The sequence below is a fragment of the Cuculus canorus genome, chromosome 12 (genome assembly GCF_017976375.1).
Source record: "Cuculus canorus isolate bCucCan1 chromosome 12, bCucCan1.pri, whole genome shotgun sequence".
NCBI lineage: Eukaryota > Metazoa > Chordata > Aves > Cuculiformes > Cuculidae > Cuculus > Cuculus canorus.
In genome coordinates this window covers 9,563,862-9,578,713 of record NC_071412.1, presented here as the reverse complement: position 1 = coordinate 9,578,713, position 14,852 = coordinate 9,563,862, and the positions used below count along the sequence as shown (strand labels likewise).

Here is a 14,852-nt window from a genome sequence, read left to right as displayed (position 1 = left end):
GTGCTACCTCACTTATGATTGCCTCAGATGTTATGAGGTAGGTCGGGCTGGGTTAGTCATTGTGTGGTTGGAGACTTGTAGGAGACAGAAGTTCTGCAAGAAGTAGCTTTTCACTAGATGGTGCTCTTTCCTGAGCCATCACTATGTCTGCCCCCTCTTCTTGAATTTGGGAACTTCCAACTGATCTGCCCCATGAGCCCGTCTTACAGGGGTAGGAGGAAGACAGATGAGAATGTATTTCCAGTGTCCCTGTTCTCATTGCCTTTGCCTGTTGGAGCCACATAAGAATAACTATTGCTTCTGGTTGAAAAGGGCATATGATGCTTGTATGTTCCAGTCTTCACAATGACTGCGTTGCACAAGTGTTGAATCCATTTTGATTATTTCTGTTGATTTAAACAGGATTAACCGTGCATATTTTGGAAGAGAATGCCAAGTTCACACACAAGGTTTTCAGCAGAAAACCTTCTGCACCGTACACAGTATTGTTATTTCTGTTTTACCTGGAGAGAACATGTTGTACGGGAATTACCTGGAGCCTTTGCCCAGTGCTTTGGCCAGCAGCACGGTCTCTTTGGAAAGTATTGTAAAGTGTTTTGGAAGTTGATTGTCATGTGGTGGGGCCGCCCAGCTCCAGTGGGGCTCGAGATACACATTTAACTCAGTGTTTCTACTGCCTTTGTAGACACCATCGCCTGGCCACTGCCAGGTCTAGCAGGATATACGCCTGTGCAGTAGGTTAAGCTGAGTGGAAATGTTGGGCCGCCACAAGTACGCATTTTGAAAGAGCTTCCAAGAAAAATGGTAACTGAAGGCAAGTCACCACCACAACAGATCATACGTCTTCATTCCCAGGGGCCTCCTCAAACCCAGCCGCATGCAGACCACAGGTCCCATAAAACTCATTTGCTAATGGTAGATTGCCATTTCCACTGTTTTTTCAGAGCACGGCGTGGGAACAGTATGGGAGATGATGTTCCATGATCAAAAGCATATACCTCACACCATGGTACAGGAGTGGGGAAAGGTGGTAAGGAGCAGGACCATGCTGTGGGCTGGCTTGGTGGGGGTCTGGTTGAGCTGCTGGGTTTTGTGGTAGGTGTGGATGTGCGGCGTTTGCGTGCAGCATCACCTTCATGGACAGCTTGTGCTCGCAGCTCTGCGAGAGGCTTTGCAAATGCTGGAGGCGGCAGCGCTGGAAGTGCAACCCAAGGCAAAAAAAAAGACCTTTAAAGCTGAAGTTTAGCCAGCGGGAAGGAAGTATCCCTCTCAAATAAAAATAAACCCACGTTGAAAAGTTGCCCTTATCTTTTCCCACCGGCAGCACAATATTATAAAGAAGTAGCTGGATCTCGCAGAGCAGCTGAGCGACCTGGGAAAGAGCCAGGGGGAGGGAGAGAAGCGAACCAGGTGACGAGGCGGCAGGTGAGGAACCGGCACTCGCTTTTCCCAGCCGGCAGCCGGGGGAGCTGAAACTTATCCCGGAGCAACTTTCCGCCGGCGCCACCCTCCTCCCCCACCGCCCCCTCCCTCCCAGCCCCCTCTCCGCCCCGCGGTGGCCCCGCTCCGGCGCATGCGGGCAGCGGCGCGGGGGCGGGCACGGAGCTGCTCAGGTTGCAGAACCCGCAGCCCCCGGCCCTCCTTTCTGCCCGCCTCCCCGGGCGGGGAGAGCACCCGGTCCCGGCCGCCTCCTCCTCCTCCTCCCCGTCCCCTTCCCTGCCCTCCCGGTGCCGCTGCCAGGGCCGAAGCCGCGGTGAGTGCGCCCCGCCGGGCAGGGGCTGCGCCCAAGTGCGGGGATGCTGCTGGGGGGGGGCTCTCCCATGGGGAGGGGGGTGCGGGACCCCCTTCCCGCGCCCTCGCACGCTTCCCCCGCCCTTCCTCCTCCTCTTCCTCTCTTCCTTTTTCTTTTTTCTTTTTTTTTTTTTTTTTTTCCTCCGCACAACTTCGCGTGGAGCAGCTCCGGGCGGCCCCTCTCTTTCTCGTGGCTTTATTCCCTTTCGTTTAATTGTTATTCTTTGGGTGTTTTGGGTTTTTTTTTCTGTTGTTGGGGTTTTTTTTTCCTTTTTTTTTTTTCCCCCTTGTTTTTTTTTTTTTTTCATGTGTTTTTGTGTGTTTTCTCGCGCGGCTGCTCCCGCCGCTATTGTCTGCGGGCCGGGGCGGGGGCGGCGGCTCCGCTCGGGGGGTGCCCCGGGGGGGCTGCCTGGGGGCATCCTCTTCCGACAACCCTCCCGCGCCCCCTGCCCGCCTCCCCTTCCTCTCGATTCAAATTATTGATACCCCGATTTTAAAGGAAAAAAAAAAAAACTCCAGCGTCTCTGACGCAACTTTGTATCCCGGTTTGTTGCAAAGAAAGTGATCTGGGCTCTATCAGTCTCCGCTGTTGGGTTTCCTCCCCTCTGGGCATCAGTGGGTCTTTGAAGATACCCGTAGGGTCACTGCCCTGGGGGCTGTTTTATGCATTCACTCTGCTGCTTGAAAAAAACAATATATATATTTTTTTCTTCTCAAGTGGATAAGTTCTTAGTTTGAAGCAAATGTAAGAGTTTGCGGATGAGGATTGTGAAAGGGGGGAGTCGCTTTTTAACCTGCAAATTGTCGGGGTTTATTAATCTACACAGTCTGTGACTATGTTATCCCTGCAAGTCATATAAAGGAGTTGGGATTAGTAGAGATTTTTTGCTGACCTCTGTAATTGGTTCTGCTCCAGTGTCCTTTATGGGGCTTCACATGAGTTGGAGCTCGGAAGTGGAAAAAAGGGAATTTAAAAGTATTTTTTTAGAGAGCTTTCTGTACCGATTCTGTTGTGGATGACCGGATAGGGACTTTATAGAGAGATTAGAAATGCTGTGTCTTGGTGGGACACTTGGTAACTGTGATGTTCCCTGTAATCTTGGTCAGTCATAAAACTTTAGGTACTCATGGAGATATGTGATGCAGTAGAAATATGTAAAGCATGTAGCTTTAGAGCTGAGTTTAGACAGTTGGTCTGAGATCCACGAATGTCTTGTGTCCTGGGAGTTTTGGCTAATGCAATCTAATCAGTTTTAAAGGGCCAAGCTACATTACTTCTGTTTGTGCTGACTCTCTTCAGCTGAAAGTCAGTTTGTTGCCTGGTGTATTTTTCATGTTTTGCATGCCCTTGCCAAGCGACCGTGGAATTGCGAAGGTGAACCAACTTTTACATAGTTCCTTAAAGGTCAGGGACTAATGATTCATTTATTACTGTGTTAGAGAAGGTGTATTTTTTACCTCAACAGTGGATACCTCAGCAATGGGAGTAAATTGACATTAACCTCATAACATCCATGCCTCTGAATAGAAGCTGCTGTCTCTGCTAGAGGGGCATTTGCTTGTTGTGCTTTGGGCCTCTCTGGTCTGCGCTGTCATCTTCCATGGTGACAATATCTTGCTTGGACACTTCAGGTTGATTTGGTTCTTTTGTTGTTTTTGGGTTTTTTTTCAGAATCCTGATGGGAGGGTAAGGATATGTTAGGCAAGATGAGGATCATCTGGGCATGTGTTGTCCCTTGGCATGAGTTCAAGCATGTACCTATCTTCCATGTTCATGGGTTGAGCCTAGTACATCTCATGCCTGTCCCTCCAGTGCTGCCCGGTGCTGGGCAGACAGGCTAGCCTGGGGCTGTTGCTAGATAGGCATGGATGTTGAGTTCTGCAAGGCAGACGGGTTTTGTAGGTAGCCTGAATGATGAGTCCCCTGCAGGTAGTGTGAATACTCTGTGTTGCGTGACAGTGTTCCAGCCTGCATCTCTTGCCTGGCTCCAACAGCCAAGGAATGGCTGGCACAGCCTGAGAGGTGAGGAGTAACAGAGTCTGACCAGGGACTGCAGCCAGCAAGAAAGGCAGGAGCTTGATGTTCCTGATTTACAGCTTCGCAGCATTGAAGGAGGGGAATGCAGTTAAGAAGTTAAAGCTTTTCATAGAAGCAGAGCTTTGCCAGGTACTGTCCGATGATGGATGTTTTTAAACACAGTCTATATAGGGAAGCTTTGAGACTCAGGCTTATGCAGAACTTGTTGCTAATCTCTCAGCAGGATGTACTCCTGAGTAAGCTGTGTTCTGGTCTAGGATATGCTCCTGTGCTAGAAGGAGGATTAAGTATTGTTAAAGGAATCTTGTTATTCTATCCAAAGCATGAATTAAGACAGTGGTCAATAAATTATACTGGAAGAGAAAAATGCTAGTTGGTTTGGTGGTGGTATGCACGTGCTCTTGTGTTACAAAAGCAGTGGGTGCTTTTGTATAATTTTCTGCTTGCATAATTAGCAAAGAAATCGTTAGTGGAAGTTGACACATGCTGTACCTATTTCTTTTCCACTCCATTTCCAGACACCAGCATATCAGTTTTCTCTGCCTAGTACTTGGTGGTGATCCACTCGCCTATAATACAGTCCTTGAAACAGCTTGGGAGCTTTTCTACTTATTACTGTGGCTGGTTATCTCTGCAATCTACTTGAGTGCTATTAAATGTTATTTCTATAGGGGTTCCCCACACCACTGATAAATAGCCTGAAGTAAACTAAACCGCATAGATGGTTGGTATGGAGGAACTGTTTGGTGTTGGTTTTGCTCAACTGGTGGAAGGCAGTGTTAGTTCAGGAGGCCGTAAAGGTACCAGATGACTTCCCTGAGTGATTGTGGCTCTATATTTTACCAGCCTCCTGGACAAGGAGTTGGTAGTTTGTGTGGTTTCGTGTCAGAGGATAATGTAAGCAAGCATCCTATTTGCAGGCGCACAAAAGGCTGGATGTGGAAAGCTGGGATGGGAAGCACATTGCAGCCTGCAGCTTCTGATTAGCGGGTGCTGCTCTCTGCCAAGTGCTTATGTGTTTGCTTGCTTGCATTGATCACCTGTAGGATAGATAAAGGTAATGAGTGACTTTCTGAAGCAACTGATAGCTTTGGGTGTAGTAGGTACAGTTCTGCTTTGCTGCTATGGGGTTTGCCACAGGGAGTATAATCCAGTTGGGAGCCTGGGTCAGGGCTGGCATGTACCCACTGAACAATCACTCCCAGGAAGTAGTGCACTTTTTCGAAATCAAAACTTGTTGTTTACAGTGTTAGATACCAAGAGATTTTTATGAATAGCTTAGTCATGCTTCACTTTTTTTTCTCCTCTAAAACAGCTGTCAACAATCTTGCTGTGGGGAGGGAGTCGGCCACTCCTTGTACTTGCTGAATAGTCGAATGCTTCAGTGGTGGTGTTGCAGCCTGGCATTGCACTTCTTAGTTACTTCTGGGGAAAAAAAAAGCTGTGGATGTGGCATAATGTCTTCTATTTACTTATTCATTAAACTTGCCTTTCTCCCTTGCAAATGACCTTTATGCAGATATGGAAGGCAAGGCACATACATCACTGGGAGTTAGCTGGTTAGTTACTTTGATTAGTGATAAGAAAATATGATGGCAATGCTCCAGGGAAGGGAGCTGTGCTAGGAAGTTGTTGCTGCAGACAGGCTATACAGATCTTTCATAAAAAGGCATATCTTTATGGTATTTATGGCCCTTTGTCACAGAAACAGGGTGATTGCTTGGTTGATGTCTGCACGACACATTTGCTGTGATGCTACAAATCCTGTAAACAGTTTAATGCCTTTCCAGAGACCGCTAGTGGAAGCGTGTAATCGGTAAAACCTTTTCAGTGTCATCTCAAACTCAAATTGTAATTTTGTGGTCTCTTTTGTGCATCAGTGTAGGCATAAGCATCCTCTTCCAGATCCGCAGCTGGGCTGTGTTGGTATTTGTGGGTCTGTTCAGTGAACCCGACTGGGAAATGGACTCCAGTTAATGAATTTATTTGCTTTGTAGAATTCATACCTTGGATCAGTTCAGCAAAAAAGCTTATTCTTTACCTGGATCTGTTCCCTTTGTGGTCTCATGAGCAGCTTCCTTGATGGAAACTGGTGCTTCTACCAGGACAAAGGCTCCTGGAGCTGCACCCTTTAAGGTACTTTACAATTGCAAAGAAAGCATTTGACTGTGCTGCCTTTCCCTGTTTTATAGCATATGAAGAATAGGAGGGAAATAGATATGTCTCAAAGATAAGCCAGTGAGTTAGAAGTCAAAGTGTTTCCTTTTTAAGTTCCCCAAGACTGCAACTATTTCTGTCTAGAGTGAAGATACATATTCTCTGCAAAACTAAACTGCCATTTTTGTAATCTTTTTTATTTTCCTTATAACCATTTTAGGTATGCGTCTGAATTGTTGAGGAACGGGAAAGAAGTGTAATAAATACTTTTAAGTAGCAAACAGTATGTAGTGTATATATACATTTGTGCATTTCAAGAATGTAAGCTGTAGTTCTGTTGTAGCTGAAATTGATGACATGTTGTGACAAGGTCAGTCAGTCTAACATGACTACTTCATATATATATTTTTTTTCTTAATCTCCTCCAAAAAATCAGATTCTGAAGAGTTTATTGGGTGATTTTTATTATGAGTGAGAAAAGGCTGAGTTCCTTGCTGGGGCAGCGATGTATTTTTCACAGTCCAAATGCTGAACCGTAACAAAGATGCACTGGGAACTTCTCAGATATTGTCTTTGGGATTGGAGTGAGCTTAAGGAAAAACACCCCTAAAGCTACTGTAGGCATCTCCTACAGCAGTTATATTGACGGCTTGAAATATGGTATTTTCCAAGGCTGTTTCATGTGCGAGATTGGGTTTAGGTGCCTCTGGGTAGCCTGCTGTGGTGTTTCTCGCTGCTGCAAGGACTGCTGGTGATGTGGGTCTTGTGGGCTTCCACAGTGCGTAGAGGACTTTGAAGCTGGCTGCAGCCAAAGGGTGCTTTTTCACACATTAACATGTAATTCTGTAGCAGGGGCTCATTTCACAAAGTTAGTTCTCCTTAACCACCTGTATTTTCCTTTGAATCTTTCAGTTTCATAAGGACCAGGAATTCACCTTTTTATCTCTTCGAAATGATCCAGAATTTTTTTCCAATGATTCCGTAACTTCTTCATAATAAATTATTTTCCCACCTAGATGCTCTTGTCTTTCCAAAACTAATGCTAGCACATGCAGCAACTGAGCAGTCACTTTTTTCATGTGGTTAATCCTTGGGTTAAATCCTTTTGATTTCCCAGGAAATTGATTGCTTATATCAGGGAGTTGGATCTTGTGTAGTTACTCTACTGAGACTCCATCTAAAATGTATGAGCGCAGGTAGTTGCAACTGATCAATTGCATCTTAATTTTAAGCACTTGTGACGTTTAATACCCAGCTATGCAAAATATTTAGTATTTGCCAGTGTAATTTCCAGCTGTTTGTAATCTTTGTTGGCATTTTTTTCTGACTTCATTCAGGTGGCTCATCTACCTTTCACAGATGTCATTACCTTTTAGTCTTTTTGCTGAACTGTTTTAAACTTAACGTTACACTTGCAAAAAGCACAGTGAGAGGTGGTTGTTTAATATGAGATGTTATTTACAGTGTGACAGCACCACTGAGATTAGCTCGATCTAGTGTAAAGGGAAGGATTTAAGGATTTTCTTTTGTAGCAGCTACTTCAGGTTTTATTTCTGAGTGGGAGGGAAAATAATTAAGGAACTACTTAAATAAGGGACTGATTTTTGGTGAGACTCTCCATGAGCATGATTTAAGGTGGTCATCTTAAAGCAGAAAGGTATATGTCGTTTGATGCTCAAAACTTTCTGTTGAGAGAAACTACCCAACGTGTCATGTTTGAATTCCCTGCGCTTTTTGTCACCCATGACTAATGCAGATTAGAGCAGTAAGTTATGTTAAAACCTGTGACGTAGCTTCATGTAAATTATACCTGAGGTCTCTGGCAAAGTTACTTGGGAAAGTAAATCTCTTTCCCAATGTGACTCTGCCCCCAGTAGTGTAACTGCTCTGTAAGTCTGAACGCTGCAGTTAATAAAACCATTACAGAGAGGGATTTTGGCATGGAGCAGCTGTTCTAAACAGGACTGCCTTCAGACTCTGACTACTGACTCACCCTTTCTTTTTCCATGGATTAACACACCTGGTGTGTGTCATGCACAGATATTGGCCCACTTGTCGTGTTCTTGCAGGTATCCTTGTTTTCAGCGTAGGGAAGATGGAAGCGGGGGTGTGAACCTGCACAGCAGCCTTCTGTAGGAGATGCAGACCTCCTAGTGGAAATTGATGCCAAGGATGGTTTTTTCCAAAGACTCCTTTTTGTGTCCCTGATGCTGAGCTGCGGGAGGGATGCAGCTCTGCTCTTGCCATATTTTAGGGGAACGTGGAGCTGCTGCCCATGTGAAGTCCCTCCCTTTGGTGTAACCATATGAAAGGCTGTGCTGGGTCAGGCCATGGTCTGTGCAGCCTCGTTTCCTGCCCCACAGCATTGTTTGTGTCCCAGGGGAGATGCAAAAGCAAGACAAGCACTTTTCCTACACTGCCTTGCAGCTTGTGAGTTGGGGCTGCATCAACACCAGTCTCCGTGGGCACAATGTGGGGTTCAATACTAGGATGTGTGGCACATTTGGCTTCCTAGCACGTGCTAATCTCAAAACATGGCCAAATCTTGGAGGCTGTTGTGAATAGCAAGAAGAAGGAAAATGGGGAATGCTAAGACGTGAGATTGCTTAAATGAATGAATCTTGCTCACTTTATACACCTATTTCCCTCCTGAGTTTCCTCTGGGATGCTGAAGCCTTTGGTCCCTTAACAGTGGGGGACAATGAACACTCGGGCGGAGGAAGCAGGTGCTAAGGGAAGGGGGGAAACGATTTATTTTTTTTGGGGGGAAGGGGAGGCAGGATGGCCAGATTTGATGATTATACACAGCAATTTCTTTTGGCGCAGGAGCTGGTGCACAGCGCAGCACGCTTCCTGATTGCTGAACCCACAAGTAGGATGGCAGCAAAACTGAGACTTTTTTTTTTTTTATTTAATATCACTTAGTGAGTCAGCTGAGGACTGAGGCTTACGTGATGTTCCGCCAATGCTACGTGATGAATTTTGTTGTTCTTTTGTTCCTGGCTACCATAAATCTTTCACTACAGCAACAGGCTGCAGTCCTGATGGCACTGGACATCTTAAAGTCTGTGCTTTGTACTTGGGGAGCACTGTTTTTTCACTGTTTTAATGATAAACTGTAGATGCGTGAGTTTACGTGTGACCTAGATTAAAACAGTTTCTGTAGCTTGATCTAGGGGACATAGAGTTAGTGCAGAGGATGATTCTGGAGATAAAAGACACGCCAGTTCATGTGTTACGTAGCAGATGTGTTTGTATCTGAAAGACTTCCCACCCAAGGGTGTAACAGCACTTTGTTTCAGTGGGGTTTCCAGGCTCTGCAGGAGCTTCACTTGAACATGGGAGTAATTTTTTCCATCGCTGAGTGGTTTGCAGCTTCTCCACCCATTTTTATGATGAGTGATCATCGTCTAAGAGCACAGTGGAGCACAAAAGGTGGTGAGCAAACATTTCCTTGCATTAAATGTAAATGTTTATAGTTTCTCTTCTCCTAGCAGCTGCAAAGAAGGGCAGGTTGTCGCTGAGTAGAGAAATAAAGACTAAATCCTTTTTATACATACCCTCGTAAAAGGAGGTTTTGCGTAATGCACATTCATTTCACAAGGTCCAGGTGACTCTTCATGCTTCAGTGTGATGCAAGGCAAAACATTGCTGCAAATGTTTCTATTAACGGCAGGTTTTTCTGTATTACATAGCGAGGTTGCCACCAGGAAAATAAATGTTGTCTTTAGGTCTGTCATGGGAGGATGCTGGGGGTTACGTTGGTACCTGCTTTGCAGCTGCATTTATGTGCTGGTGGCTCCATGGAGTCCCACTGACCTCAACACGAGAGAGTGAATCTGCTTTGTGTAATGTGGGTTTGAGAGCCTTCAAAATCTGGAGCTGCTTTTCCATCGTGGCCAGGGCTGCTATTTAATTTTTTACGGAATCTTTTGATAATGTAGCCTGGAGAAGGGTGCATGTGGGTTTGAGGACTTAACTAGGTTAAAAGTGCTTTTAACTAGGTTAAAAGTATGTTCTTGAATGAGTGTCTTGCTCACCTCCTCTATGAATTGCTGGAGTAGAGCAGAGTGGGATGGTGGGAGCTGATTTTTTTGGCAGCCATTTCACAGCTCAGCGAGGGTCCTGGTCCCAATTCTCATGAGCCATTTATTAAGCTAGAAAAAAACCTAGCTCGTTGCTTGAAGAGCTTACAAGCTAAAACAGTGGATAATAAATATGCTTGTGTGGATGTTAAGAGGATTAATTGTTTGTGAAGTGCATTGAAAGTAGGAGAATTCAAGTAGTACTTAATTTGTTTCTCCCTCTTTCCAGTCAGATTACAAGCAGTATTTGTTGAGCTGTATGAAATTCATGCCTCAGTTCCTTGCTTTCCTGTGTTTTGGAAATTTTGCAATTTACTTATGGGCATTACCTGTAAAGTGGTAGGATGTTGTCTCTTCAGATGTCATATCTGAAGAAGCAGTAACCTTCTAAATGGGAGGTACTTGCTTCTGCACAGGAATTGATTCTATTTAAACTGTGGGGTTTAGTGCTTAGACCTCCCTGGTTTTTCCTTTATCAGATTAGCTAGGATTTTGGCAGGACTTTGTGCTGCTTTTTCTTAGCCAATCGACTTGCATGTTAGTGTTCAGTAACTTTCTTGCTTTATAATCTCAAAGTTCAGAAGTCATCGGGTTGTTTGAGACTAATAAGAGATCCCAGCAACAGCTTACAGCTGGGTGCATAAAAGGAAAACACAGTAAGCAGAGAGCAAGTTCTGAAAAGAAAATTCAGAAAACCACTTTGGGAGGATTGAAGTCAAAGAAAATCCTTGAAAATGTATACATCTTCCTGAAACTATAAAACACAAGTGTGCTTTTTTTATCCTTTTTTTACTGGATTGCTTGAGTGACCCATCCCCTCTACTGTGTCAATCGATACTATGAGATGACAGTGAAATGACAATCACAAGGTTATTGTACAATTGCCTTGAACGAAAAGACTGAGCATTTGAAATGCAAAAAATTATAAAAGTGAGTATAAACCTGGAAATTTTTTCAATGCTCTCTTTAGAGTCTTACTATTTCCCCTCTCCAGGAACTAAATTGTAAATCTTTGCCGATGTTTACTAAAAAACTAGTCTCATCGGTGCTTCTGATATTAATTAAAAAATAATAATACCATTTGCATAAATACCTGTGTGTATTTATACCGTGAGCTTGTGATATTTTAGTGACGAGGGACACTTAGGCCATTTTGGAGGAAGAATGTTTTGAGGCTTGTTAAATTTTGACTTCAGGAATGCTACATCACTTGCTGTTTTGCAGTGAAGGAGATAAATTGTTTTCTTTGTAGAGATTGTTTTGACTCTTAGGTAATGCTGGATCTGAGCCACTGGATAACTTCAGGATGAAGAAGGAGACTTGGTTTAGGGTCTAGAAGTCAGAATGAGGAGCAGGGAGTTGTTGCGGTGTGGTTGCGTTAAAGTGGCTATGATCCTCAGCAGAGCAGCATTTTGAACACCTGCGAGTGAGATGTAAAACTGTCTCGTTGGGATTGTGTCGCTTCTTGCCAGTTGGCAAATAAAAAAAGTTCCTGTGATGGACAGGAGAGAAACAGCATCTCTCTAGGATGCTTCTAGACAAGAGCCTAGTCGTAACCGGGAATCTGGGAATACAACCAAGCTTGGAGAATGCGCTGAGGAGCTCTGGATGTGTGCCTTCCAGGTAGGGAGATTTGCTATTCGTAAAGGCTTGTGGGGATAGGATGAGGGGGAATGGGTATAAACTGGAGAGGGGCAGATTTAGACTGGACATTAGGAAGAATTTCTTCACCATGAGAGTGGTGAGGCACTGGCACAGGTTTCCCAGGGAAGCTGTGGCTGCCCCATCCCTGGAGGTGTTCAAGGCCAGGTTGGATGTGCCTTGGGCAGTCTGATCCAGTGGGACGTCCCTGCCCTCGCAGGGGGGTTGGAACTACATGAACTTTGAGGTCCCTTCCAACCTGTACTATGCTGTGATGATACTATGGTGTCACCTGGGCAGTAAGCAGCATACTGTAAAGATACAGGAGTAACCCTTTCCTTGAAGAGGAACTTGAAGAAAACTCTTAATTGGCTGCTTAGTGCAGGATACTGAACCCAGCACTGTGATGTGCCAGGTCCTGTGTGTCACTGTTGTGGTCAGTGCCTTTGCCTGCAGAGGAGCGCAGGCAGGATCAGAATGGACATAGGTTTTTATTTGCCTTTTTTATCTGTGTGAATTCCCTTATGTCTGTTATTCAGAAAATAAATCTTATTTGATATGTCCAGCATGGAGAAGAGCTTGCATATCCATCAGCCAGGAAATGGAATAAGTCTTGATCTATTCCTAATTTCTTGTGTTTCCTGTGGTTTTCTTGGTTGTGTTACCCGCCCTAATATTTACATATTTCTGAATGAGCTTTTCTTTTTTTGGAAGATACTGCTTTGTTTGTATGCCTCGCAGAACAGGTTCTTCCACTTTTTTTTCTAATACCTAAACAGCTTTCTCAAAGGAGTAGGAGGGAAAAAAAAAAGAGAAGATTACAGGAAACACCAAAGGGAGATATCTAAGAATAGAATTGTTTTTTTTCTGATGATATGTTAAGACTCATTCTAAACTTGTGTCTACCCTTCCAAATGTCCTTGGGCTCTTTGAGAGCTTTGTAGAACTTCTTGCATATCAAATTACGTGCTTGTGGGTGCTTTATCTGAATAGCAGATGCATTTACAGTTGACATTTTAAATGCAAAGATGCTTCTATGAAAATGGTTGTAAGAACGAAGTTGTAGTTCCCACTAAAACCCCAAAGAGTTAGCAGGGCAAGTCAGTGGACTCTGCAAAGTTAATGTTTAAAAATACTGCTAGTGACTGTTGTCCAGCTATGCATCTCTGGAAACTCTGAGGTAGTCTTTTTCTGCAAAGTAAGGAAGATTTCGCAGTATGTTCCCTGTTTCTTCAGGGCGTGGGGGAGTGATGGAGTGATGTTCTTCTGGAGGCCTGTTCCTTGATATGCCAGCTGGCTGCCTTTTCTGTGGATGTTTGATTTCCTCTAGTAATCCTTGAGGAACTAATCTGAAATTGCTGATTTTTTTGAAAATAATGTGGTCTCCAACGAAGTTGTGATCAACCTTTATTTGTGGGTATTAGTCTTCTGTATTCATTTTCCATCTACCTTTCAAATACGTATTTCTTCCAACAAGTAAGGTAGAACTTGAGGACTTTTTTCCCCCTTTTTAAACTGTTCTCCTTGCCATGAACTAAAACCTATTTGCAGGTTGATGAATAGTGGTTAGGAAGCCTGTCTACTGCTGCAATAGGATCCATAAATAGCGTTAGTGTCTGGTTTACTTCGGGAAGGAAGGTGTCCTGTTGTGGCGGTGGTGGCAGGAAGGGAGCCTTACACTCACTTGTAGTAAAATTTCTCTGGGCAATGTTTGCCAGCACAACACTAAAAGAAACATGATACAGAGCATGTAGCTGAAATATCTGAAGTATACAACCTCTTGAAAAGCTCAAGGAATTGCTGACCTTAGTAGAAAAGGCTTATATTGGCTTTTTTTCCTCTATACCTCTGCTGCAGGCTCCGAAAGGACTTTGTGGATCATAAAGCTGATGTGAAAAAAATGCTTTCCCCATCACCCTTCTTATCTCTTGCTGCAGGGAGCAGCTTGGGACAGGCAGAGTCCATCATTGCATGTGGTCTGTGTAATGCTTCAGTGTGTTCGGGTGGATGGGACTGTGCTTGGAGTAGCTGTTCCAGTTGCCAGACTGGCTCTGGCAGCTAATTTTCAAATTTGTTGGGTCTCCAGATTGGGGTTTGGATGAATGCCTCCAAAATGTGCCCTCCCAACTGCTTGTAAGGATACCTTTTGAACTAAGAGCACCAGGTTTGGTCTTGAGAGGCTTTAGTTTGTGGCAAAGTTGCTGAAGGTGAAATTGTCCTCAGTGCTAGATCAAAAGTTGGTTTATTTTTGAAAAGGGAAGGAGAAAGTTGAGGTGGTGCTGGGACTGCACAGTTAATCATCCCTGATGCCCCAGAAGGAAGCAGATGCACACAACCTCTTGCAAAATGTCAGGTAATTAGCTCTAGGCTGTTCTGTGAGCAAAAGAGACTCAGGCTGCTGCTGTCGTATCTGGATGGCAGCGGACAAAATGAAACAAGGCAAAATTTTGTAACTGGAATAAAAAAAGCTTTTGATTTTGCCCCCTTAAAGGTGGTGGTGAAATGCTCCCCTACTGCACTGTATTTTCCTTTTTTTAAACTGCTTGTGGCATGCCTGTTACTGAATGTTGTGAAATGTAAATAATGCCAAGGTAGTGAACTTGGCAGTCTCAGCTCCTTGGCAGTGTTTGTGAATGGAAACATCTGTCTGAGTCCTCGCTGGTCTGCTTTCCCTGCACAGCTGCCCGCTGTAAGCACAGCTCAATGCAGGGCCATACGTGCCGCTGAGTCCTGGAAACTTTCCTTAACTTTTGCGTATGCACATGAAACAAAATGGAAGAAAATCTAGAGGCTAAAATCTGCAATTAATTTTTCCTCCGCTTCATGAGGATTTTACTGCAAGTCATTAAAATACCTGGTGTTCTTGTGCCAGCCAGGGGCTGCGAGACTCGACACAGGATAGACTCGATCTTGTGCTCTTGTCAGAGTCTGGCTCTTCTCCCCATGCATCTCACTTGGATTTCACTCTCACATCCCAGCCGTCACTTGGCAAATACATAAATATTCCTTGTCTCTTCTATTCAGATTATACAAATGGGCTCTGGCGGAATGTAAGCTTCACTTGAAAGGATGTGTTGGTTTACAGGCTTGGAGATGGATGATAAGACTTTAACTGCTTTTACATGAAACCGCGTCTTAAA

General features: G+C 44.4%; 1 long non-coding RNA gene across 1 annotated transcript in view; it reads left to right on the top strand.

Moving 5' to 3' along the window:
- Nucleotides 1-1,619: 1,619 nt before the first annotated feature.
- Nucleotides 1,620-14,852, top strand: part of LOC128853362 (uncharacterized) — a 71,957-nt gene continuing 58,724 nt past the window's right edge. Inside the window, exon 1 of the long non-coding RNA XR_008451863.1 lies at nt 1,620-1,753. This is a non-coding gene — a long non-coding RNA (uncharacterized LOC128853362). The remainder of the gene's footprint in view (nt 1,754-14,852) is intronic.